This window comes from Arvicanthis niloticus, chromosome 8 (genome assembly GCF_011762505.2).
Source record: "Arvicanthis niloticus isolate mArvNil1 chromosome 8, mArvNil1.pat.X, whole genome shotgun sequence".
NCBI lineage: Eukaryota > Metazoa > Chordata > Mammalia > Rodentia > Muridae > Arvicanthis > Arvicanthis niloticus.
Genome location: NC_047665.1, coordinates 62,127,815 through 62,137,315, shown reverse-complemented (window position 1 = coordinate 62,137,315; position 9,501 = coordinate 62,127,815). Strand labels below are relative to the sequence as shown.

General features: G+C 43.2%; 1 pseudogene; it reads right to left on the bottom strand.

The window, feature by feature from the left end:
* Window positions 1-8,666: 8,666 nt before the first annotated feature.
* On the bottom strand, window positions 8,667-9,256 carry LOC117713341 (cyclin-dependent kinases regulatory subunit 2 pseudogene; annotated as a pseudogene).
* Window positions 9,257-9,501: the final 245 nt, after the last annotated feature.

Below are 9,501 nucleotides of genomic sequence, written 5' to 3'. Positions count from 1 at the left end.
TCAGCCCTTGAGCTGTGTCTCCTTTGAACTGTTTGCAGACAAATGTACAAACACTGCAGAAAACTTCCATGCTATGTATGGTGGTTTGAATAGGTTGAGCCCCCAGAGACTCATGTGTTTGGATCTTGGCCCACAGGAAGTGGCACTATTAGGAGGTGTGGCCTTGTTGGGGGTAGGTGTGGCCTTTTTGAAGGAAGTATATCTCTGCGTAGTTGAGCTTTGAGGTCTCCTATGCCTAAGCTCTGCCCAGTGTGGAATCAGAGCCTCCTCCTGGTTACCTGCAGAAGACAGTCTACTCCTTGCTGCTGATCAAGATGTAGAATTCTTGGTTCCTCCAGCACCATGTTTGTCTGAATGCTGCCATGCTTCCTGCCATGATGATAATGGACTGGACCTCTGAAATTGTAAGCTGGCCCCAATTAAATGTTTTCCTTTATAAGAGTTGCCTTGGTCATAGAGTCTCTTCATGGCAATAAAACCCTAACTAAAATACCATGAGTACCAGACTGGGCAAGAGGATTTTGTTACAAGGATTTCTGTTTTCATACACTCATTCACAATAATTTTCACAATAATTATATTGTGATAAATATTCACATCACAGGATTCATATGCAAGGGTAGTGACTTCACACACCATAAACAGCACTAGCAGGAAGTCCATCTCTGGGGGAAATCTGAGGATGAGAACTTTTTTTTTTTTTTTTTTTTTTTTTGTTTTTCAAGACAGGGTTTCTCTGTGTAGCCCTGGCTGTCCCGGAACTCACTCGGTAGACCAGGCTGGCCTCGAACTCAGAAACCCACCTGCCTCTGCCTCCCAAGTGCTGGGATTAAAGGCATGCACCACCACGCAAAAACTTCATGTTGAAGTTCTTGCCAGGCAGTGGTTCTATGACAAATACAGGACAAAACAGAAATTGTTCCCAGTCTTTCAGCTTACTGATTTCATCTCACTGAGCAGTTCAAGGACAAGCCTGTGTTCTCTGGGAGGGTAAAGGATGGTGCTAGCATTCTGGAAGCCAGGAAGAACTTTGGGTCCAAGAAGTGCAAGGCCAGCAAGACCATCACTATTGTCAATGATGGACAGCTCAGATACTTTTGACTTGTATACGTCTTCACCACCAGACCATCCCATCCGTAGCTCAGGAGCATGCACTAAGGCATGTTTTAGGGGGAATATTAAAAATATTAATAATGGAAGGAGAGACGGATCACCCATTAAAGGCTAGGCTCACACCAAAAATACAAAAATACTAATAAATCTAAACAAATTAAAATTATTCAATGTATGTTGTCTAACAATAAGAAATTAATATACAAGTCACAGTAAAACATTTGTAAAAGTATGCAAATATTTGAAAATTTAAGCAATAGCCTTCTTAAAATCCCAGAGAGAGAAGAAATCACAACAGGGTTCACTTATACACATGCAGTCCCAGCACTTGGAGGTAGGCTGAGGCAGGAGGATCTCAAGTTCAAGGCTACATCTGAGTTGCACAGCCTGTGGTCCTAAGTAGACAAACTGGAAAGAAGAGAGGGAGGGCAAAAGAGCGGGAGAAGGGACGGGGAAAGGGATTGATGGTTTCAAATGGGAAAAAAATCAGGAAACAAACTCTGTAGGATGGAAGCAGAAATTTCCAGGCCCCAAGAAATGACCCAGCGTTCACAGTATTGACGCTGATTCTGTAGTTTCTTCCAGGAAGCTGAAGAGAGGGACACTCCCCAGCTCATTGTTTGAAGCAAGTATCCCCCTGATACATAACAGACAAGGGCAGTATAGAAAAAAGAAATCTGCGATCAACATCTCCTGCACTTATCCATAAACTCTCAACTGCACACTGTGTAGAGAGCACACAGGAGCTGCTTTGGTTTGCAACGGTCAGTCAGTGGAGACGAGTCAAGGCTAAATCCAAAATCCTCAAATCCATGCTCCAGGTCAGAGTCTCAATGTTATGATTGAAATGATGAGGCAGGAGCCACCTGATACCTTTAGATGAGTCTGAGGAAGCGCAGAAGTTATAAACAGAAGAGTTAGAAAAGTGGTTAGATCAGGTCCCACCACCAGCAGGTGGCACCAAAATCAGAGACTGCAACCAGGTGGCCTTGCCCTTGGCTGGCACAGGAAGTGTGGCTGACTCATTAAGGGCTTGAAATTAGGTGACCGGCCACGACGATGTTATGAAATCCCGGACTGCTGCAGTATCGCCATCAGGCAGGCCCAGCACTGAAATGACTGTCTTTCAGTTCCTTCATCTGTAGAACGGGGAACCCTAGTACCCGTGGGATGGAATTAGTGTGCTGATTTAAGAAACTGCCGGGTAGTGGTGGCGCACGCCTTTAATCCCAGCACTTGGGAGGCGGAGGCAGGCCGATTTCTGAGTTCGAGGCCAGTGTGAGTTCCAGGATAGCCAGGGCTACACAGAGAAACCCTGTCTCAAAAAAAAAACCTAAAAAAAAAAAAGAAAGAAAGAAAAGAAAAGAAACTGCCAGGTATAAAGAGAAATATAGAGAGAAATCATGCTTTAATCTCAGCGCCTCGGAGGCAGAGGCAGGCTGATCTCTATGAATGTCAGGCCAGCCAGAGCGAGCTCCAGGCTAGCTAGAGTGAGACCCTGTCTTGTAAAACAAAACAAAAACAACACAAATAAATTCTGCATATAAATGAATAAAACAGGGCCAGTTTTACATGTCAGGACAGCTCTTTTCCTGTTTCTAATTCAACCATTCATTCTTCTTCCAACAAACATTTCTTTAGCAGTTCTGCCAGCAGCTGAGTTGACAGCGTATTGTTATTATTACCTTTATCTTTTTAATTCCCTTGGAAATGCCCGGTGCCAACCCCCCAATCACTCTTACTTGTCCCTTTCTTCTGTTTTATTTTTATTCCATAAGCATTCCAGTCAACCAATGAGTTCAAAGTAGGGCCAGAGACTTACCACTTACATCAAAGAAATGACACTGACCTGTCATGTAATTTACCAAACTTTGGCCTGCCAACAGTGATCTAGAAAAATACAGAAGACTAGATAAAAGAGAAATGCGAGATGGCATTTTCACTTATGAAGGCACAAGTCCCGAAATTTGTAAAAGACGTATTTAAGGTAGCAATTTTGAAAGAAACTTATGAGACAGAAATGTGTCAAAATGCATAAATGGGTTCTAAACTGTAAATCACAGCATGGTATCAAAAATAACGTGCTTCTTCCTTGGATTACTGAAGATTTTCATGATTAAATATATTTGCAGGGCTGGGGAGATGGCTCGGCGGATAAAGATGCTGGCTGCACATGCTGACAACATGGCTTGAATCCTTGGTACCCACAAAAAGTCACATATGTGGTAAGTTGTGTCTACAATCCCACCTTTCTACAGTGAGATGGGAGGCAGAAACAGGAGAACCGACAAGAAGCTGGAAGGCCAGCCAGCCTAAACTTCAGAATGTCAGAAACAATAAGATTCCTGACTCAGTATGGTAGAAGGACTCCAGAAGTTGTCCTCTGACCTCCATATGTGTGTCTCAGCAACACACATGGGTAGGAATACACTCACATGAACACCACACAAATGAGAAATAAAGTAATTTTGTACATTTTTACATAAAAAACTTCTTACTTATGAACCCCTAAATTTTAGTCTCAAGACTTTTGAACGTTCTGAAGGGCAGAAATTATGTATTGTTTCAAGTCTAAATTCCATTTTTAATTCCACTGGATTGGAGAATTATCTAAGATTTATTAATAGGTATAGCAGTTGGTAGGCTTAGACTTGCATTTTTCTCTTTGATTTCTAAGCCCCTTCATCTTTCACAGGGGAAAACATTCATAAAGACCAGAGGTTCTCAGGCCTAGCTGTTCACTAATGTTAACTGGGAATGTCTGAAAACTGATCATTCCTAGGCCTAACCTTCAGCCTCTGGAGGAAGAGGCCAGGCATCAATAGCTTGAAAGGCTTCCAGAAGATTCAGGGATACATTCAGGTGTTGCGAATCACTTGTAGAAAATGAAAGGCTGGCCATGTTGAGCGTCACACAGGTACTCTGTGTACTGTGTATGCTCAACCTCCGTCCTGCCGGGCCTGAGTGCCTGCTCCGTGGAACACCCAGTACTAAATGTCAAGTGTCATGCTGCCCCTCGAGAGCACCACTCTGATCAAGCATGTAGCTTGTTTTAGAGCTATTTCTGTTTGTTTGGGTTTTTCATTTTTGAGATTTGGACTTGCTAGTATAGTTAGTTTCAGCCTTGAAATCCTCTTCTCTCCCCCTAAGTCCGGGAATTACAGGCTTGTGACACTGTTGTAGTAATTATTTGATCTCAATGGGGAGTGTGTGTGTGTGTGTGTGTGTTCCTACCCCACCTCTTATAGTTCAGTTTCCAGATAAAAGACACAAAACCTTTATATTTATAATAAGTCTCTAAAGCACTAGAGTTGGACAGATATCTACCCTCTATGTTTTTAAAATCTACTTCCCCATCGATAACCCCGAGTTATGACTTGCCATGTTTCCTCTGGGCTGCTCTTAACTCCAACTGGTCAGCCCTGGTGGCCGTGTTTTCATGACTCACCTGCCCCTCGTGTCTTCTCTTGTATCTTCTCCTCTCTCTACCTTCTTCTCGCCTTAATGGTCTCTCCTCAGACCCCAAGCTGGGAACTGAAATCCACCTACCTCTCTTCCACCCAGCTATAAGCTGTAGGCATCTTTACTCAACCAAAGTCTTAAATTAAGGAGCAAGGTTAAATAGTATCTCTTTCTCATCCCTGGGGGCAACCAGACCTTACCGCCAGTATTTAGCATTATAATACATAGCTACCTTTCTTGGGGCTGGAGAGAAGGCTCAGCAGTGAAAAGCACTTGCTACTCAATTATAAGGGCCAGAGTTCAGACCCCAGGCCCACAATCAGACTGCCCACAAATGCTCCAGCTCCAAGAGACTGGATATCCTTGTCTAGCCTCTGTGGGAAATACATGTGCCCATATATGCACACAGACACATAAACATGCATAAATAAATACTTTTTAAGTCATTTTTTTCTTGAATGCAAAAGAAACATCTACTTGGGCAATCTCCAATGGCACTCATTTGCTGCCTCTTTAATAGCCTCCTGGAGCGGCAATTTTGGAATTTTGGTTTCTTTAAAATATTACAAGAACGTGCTTTCACTTTAACCCCAGGTGTGGATCTGGTGCTGCTTCAGACTGATCATGGCAGCTGACTACGATGTACCTTCTGTCTAGCAGAGGCTTGGTTTTGCCAGCTGCAGACAGTTTCTTCGATTGTGTGACATTTGGAATTCTGGGAACTTTTCTGAGGGTGTATAAATGTGAGAGCCCCAGGAGTCGGGGTTGGTGGTTGGTGATGGGTCAGGGGTTAGTCAAGGTTTGTTAGTAGCCGTGCTCAAAGAAGAAAAGAAAGGAAAGAAATTAGATTTGGGAACCTCTCTCTCTTTCTCTCTGTCTCCCCCACACACACACTACCCCCATTCTTCTTTCTCAATTATCTAGTGATTCGGGGGTGAAACTGGGGAGATAAAGGGTGGGAAAAGGAATGCACAAACAGGCAAAGACCAGCTCCAGCCTCCCTCACAATTCTGCCTTGGTATGACCCTGTATCTCGCTGCCATGCCTGCTGAACAATTGTCTATCACATCCATTCTTTCTCCTTCTCCTCATCCCTCACACAAACACTTTCTTTTCTTTGTGGAACTCCATTTACCAACTATGCTCATTTCCAGGGTTCTGTTCCCCCACTCGTTACTTGAACAACTTTCATCCCTGAATTTTCACCCTGTCCACGTTCACCTCCTCACCCTTCATCGTACTGCCTTTCCGGAGAAGGGAATGGCTTTCTTGAAAAGACTCCATTGCCCATTGTTCAAGACTGTTGTTGCTGTTATAAAACACCAAGGCCGAAAGTGACTTGTGGAGAACAGAGGTTATTTTAGCTCACAGTTCCAGAAAGGAGAGGACACGATACAAGGGAGACGTGGCAGCAGACAGCTGGATCAGAAACCGGAAGATCACATCTTCAACTACAAACAGAAAGCAGAAAGCACGAACTGGAAGCAGAGTGAGGCTAGTATCCTCAAAAATCCTGCACCCAGTGATGTACTACCTCCAGCAAGGGTGTACCCCACCTCTCCAAACAGAACCACCAACTGGGGACCGAGTGTTCAATACTTGACCCAATGGGGGACATTTCTTACCCAAACCATCACAGCCACGAAAACAGCTAAGCTATTGCATGTAGTTTTCCCTACCTCTGGGAGGTACCGCACTCAGCCCCCACGAGACTTCCCTTTAATCTGTGGATAAAAAAACACACACAGTTTGTTCCTTTTCAACTTGCCTTAGGACACAATTGCTGGGCATTACTATCTCCCGCCTGGAAAACGTGCCCTTAATAGTATATTTATCTCTGCTCCTCCCTACCCTAAACTTCTGTGGCTAATCCCACCTAGGCCCTGCCAAACATCCACAACTGTCCACCTGTAGCAGTGGCCACAGGCCCCAGCTCCTCCTGAGACCTCAATGGCTGCTCTCTTCTTCTGCCTCCAAAGCATGGCAAAAATCCAGGCAAGTGGAAAAGGAACAAACGTGTGTGTGTGTGTGTGTGTGTGTGTGTGTGTGTGTGTGTCTTTTATCCTTGGATTAAAGAGAAGCCCAGTGGAGGCTGGCAGCTCGGACACCTCCCAGAATAAAGGCAGCAGCAGAAAACAACACACACTAGGCCATTAAGGAGCACAGTTTCCAACCAGTGTCAGGTAAAGTGGTTGAGAGAGACATGGGTCATTTGTGGGAAGAAGACTTAATTGTTCCGAAATTGCAAGCAGGGTGACAGATTAATATACTAAAGACAGTAAGAGCCACTGTCCAAATACCAAGGAGAAGAGTTAGGTCAAGAATATCCATAAGTTCCTGAATCCATCAAGAAGAAAAAGCTTAGAGTCAAGGACAGACAAATACAAACACAGAAAACACAATGCAGAGATCAGGTCCATGAGTGACATAGACATGCATATTATTCACAGCTAGCTGGCTTTATCAGCACACCACACCGCTTTTTTTGTTTTGTTTTTATTTTGTTTGGGTTTTTGTTGTTGTTGTTATTGCTTTGTTTTTGTTTTTTCTAATTGGGGGGGGTGGTGTTTGTTTAAATTTGTTTTTTTTTTCTTTTCTCAAGATAAGAGTTTCTTTGTGTAGCCCTGGACATCCTGGAACTCTGTAGATCAGGCTGGCCTCAAACTCAAGAGGTCCATCTGCCTCTGCCTTCCCAGTACAGGGATTAAAGGCATTCACCACCACCACCACCGCCTGGCTCAAGAGACCTCTTTCATGATGTCACTGGATCACAGCTTTTTGAGGCAGAAGAGGTAAACTTGCTATGTTGCTACTATCCTGATAGTACTGTGGACTTACAATTTTTTTTTAATATGTGATGCTGATTAACATGGCCAGAGTGAAAGTTCATGCCATAGAAGGTAATGCCAAATTTCACAATGGATGGGATGTACCCGAAAGAAATATTGACTCAGAAAGCTGGAACAAGAGGTAACCTGAAAATCACATCAAGATGCTATGAACAGACATCAGAATCTGTCCCTAAAGGACAGCAATTGGAAGGATGAAGTAAGCACAGAGCCACAGAAAAGAGGTCAATAGGTCAAAAGGTCAATAGAGGTCAAAAGAGGCCAAAGTAAATAGGACCAGAAATCTTTCATGAGACAAAGTGAAATCATAAAGTAAACATTTGATATTGTAGGCTGCACACTAAACATCAGAGGAAGAGTCTATTTACAATGACCCTTGAGTGTATGTTCTAGGAGTAAATGGCCAGTTTAGAGATAGAGGGTCAGATAATCTTCCATACATCCCTTCTGTCAGACAGGATAAGTCCAGGGTCCCATCTGGATTTTCTTATAAAAAAGACAGTTACTCTCCAAGGAGTAGGCCAGTTACGCTAAGACAGATGTTCTCAACCTGTGGGTGTCAATCCCTTTGGGGGCATCAAAGGACTACTTACTTCATAGGAGTCACATATTAGATATCCTGCATATCAGATATTTATATTACGATTCACTAACAGTAGCAAAGCTACAGTTATGAAGTAGCAACAAAATAATTTTATGGTTGGGGTCACCACAACATGAGGAACTGTTAAAGGGTTGCAGCATGAGGAAGGTTGAGAACCACTACCCTAAGAGCATCCTTCAGTCTATGCTTGTCCTGCCAGGCTGCACTAGATCTTGTGGTTGTGAGCAACTTCGACTTGTTTACATGAAGACACACTTGAGATTGCTGGAGTGACAGAGGACAGGTGCTAAAATTTGGGGGTGGAATAACATATACAGAAGATGACTCTGAGAAACAATGAGAACTGTGAACTTTGTAGATTACTCTCTGGCACAGACAGCTACAAAACAGGAGAGAGGGCATCAGATGAGATCCCTCTCACCTTCCTGGGGGGCTCTTACTGACCAAGACCTTTTATTAAAGTTTCTTTTATGTGGCCAGAGGGCGTCCTGCATGTGATCCCGGGAAAGCTGGTCTCCTCCACATTTTTTTTTGTTTTGTTTAATGCAACATACAAACTTTATTTAACACAAGTAACAGGTAAAATAAAACAAGCATTTGTATTAGGAAAAAAACTGCAAGAAAACTTATCTTTAACAACTTAAAATAACCTACTTGCAGTTGCATTTAACTGAGCTCTGATGCTGTGAAGAACACAGCTCAGACACGGGTATGGATGAAAAGTTTGTACATTTTTTTCAAGTATTTACTGAATACTGCCTTATACACACATATACATTAAATTTGAAAAAGATTAGATGATCCCAGCTGTACTTCAATTTTCTTATTCTTTTGGAGTAGGTCGTCTAAAGAGAAGAATATGCAGTTCTGGCTCATGCATCCTGTAACAAACCCATCCTAGACTCTTTGAACAGCAAGTCTTCTCCACTCCTCTTCGAACATCAGATGAGTTTTAGGGACTTGTTTAGAGAGTTCTCTGGGTAACATGACATGCTGGTACTTGGAGTGCTTGCTTGTGGAATTACTTGTCCGAGTAGTAGATTTGCTTGTGAACCATCTTGCTGTTACGCAGCGGTGAAAAAACGGGAGCAGGAAACCCAGTGCAAGGGCTCCACATCCGCCTAGGGCTGGCGCAAAGACTCGAATCTCCTTCACGTTCTTATAGCTGGGTTCACAGAAGTTCTGGATAACATCAGGAAGATGGGATAGAAACGTCACCAATACCACAAAATGGAATAGTCAGGAGAAATGGATTCAGAGAGCTAGTCTGTGTGGATACAGTGCTCAGTGCAGTGTTACCCTATTGCTTTTGTGCCAGAGCATCTTCAGAAATTGTTCTGCCTTCAAATTCTGTTGCAGAATATTTACATTCTGGGTGACAGTAACTTCCAAAATGTTACAGAAAAGCCAGCCACTAAGACAGGCTGAGTAGCAAGAAAATAAATACTTTAACATAACCTTGCTCTGGTCTTG